The following is a 1,519-nucleotide window of genomic DNA, read 5'->3' on the forward strand; positions in this document are numbered from 1 at the left end:
ATTCGAGAAGGAGCCGCGCCCAGCGAGAAGAGGTCGCAAAACACAGCCGGTGGCGGATGTGGCGACAACGGAGTGGCGGAAGTCGCATGAGTTGTGGCGCTGCGCGGCGCAGTAAGGGGCAGATGCGCTCGATAAGGCGCGGCTCGCATACATTAGGGGGTTCCCCGGCAAAACAGGGCGACCCAGAAGCGCAGCAGCCGACGTGGCCCACAGGGAAGAAGGACCACCGATCACGGAGCGGAGGAAGTTCGTGTCCGTGGCGCGGGAGCGACGGTGTGGTGGAGAAAAATGTCTGACCTGCTCCCAACAGCCAGTGGGCAGCTAAATCCTTGCAAGAGCATTCGGATACCGAGCACTCATACAACTAAACTCACCGGGCTGACTAAATTAGAGGGCACACCAATCGCTCTGGAGTGCTCTAGATACTGTACAATTGGTACCAAGACGTCACGTGATCCTACAGCTGACGTGGTCGTGGTAGTAAAGCGGTCCTTACGAGACAGTCAGATGTATGGAATCAGAGCAGTAACATAGGTCGACGAGGATATGGGAAAGAACGTCAACCGAGCGAGGTGGTGCAGTGATTAGCAGACTGGACTCGCATTCGGGAGGACGACGGTTCAAACCCACGTCTGGCCATCCTGATTTAGGTTTTCCGTGATTTCCCTAATCGCTTCAGGCAAATTCCGGGATGCTTCCTTACAAAGGGTACGGCCGACTTGCTTCCCCATCCTTCAGTAATCCGATGGGACCGCTGACCTCGCTGTTTGGTCCTCTTCCCCAAACCTATCTGCCTATCTACCCACAGAACGTCAGAAAGGAGCTATCATGCATGGACATAGCCATGACCAAACTGTAAATGAAGTTGGCGTATCATCGCAAAGTGTCCGATGTGTTATAGTGGTATTGGTCGACAGACCTTCTTTCATCTTGGCTCCGAGCACTACGGGACTTAACATCTGACATCATTAGTCCCCTAGACTTAGAACTACTTAAACCTAACTCACCTAAGGACATCACACACATCCATGTCCGAGACAGGATTCGAACCTGCGACCGTAGCAGCAGCGCGGTTCGGGACTGAAGCGCCTAGAACCGCTCGTCCACAACGGCCGACTCTTTCATCATGTACTGAGCCGCGTGGGATTAGCCGAGCGGTCTAAGGCGGTGCAGTCATGGACTGTGCGGCTGGTCCCGGTGGAGGTTCGAGTCCTCCCTCGGGCATGGGTGTGTGTGTTTGTCCTTAGGATAATTTAGATTAAGTAGTGTGTAAGCTTAGGGACTGATGACCTTAGCAGTAAAGTCCCATAAGATATCACATACATTTGAACATTTTCATCATGTACTGGAGTATCCGATAAATATGATAAATTCACAACACGTTCCAATGAAGTGAAAACGGTAATTTCGCATTTGGTGTAGTTCTGGTGAAATAATTAAAATGGTCTTGTATATTTATAAAGAAAGAAAACGTGATAAAACATGGATTTATCGCGAGATTATCATGTTTCAGAAAACG

Source organism: Schistocerca americana, chromosome 8, assembly GCF_021461395.2.
Source record: "Schistocerca americana isolate TAMUIC-IGC-003095 chromosome 8, iqSchAmer2.1, whole genome shotgun sequence".
Taxonomy (NCBI): Eukaryota; Metazoa; Arthropoda; class Insecta; order Orthoptera; family Acrididae; genus Schistocerca; species Schistocerca americana.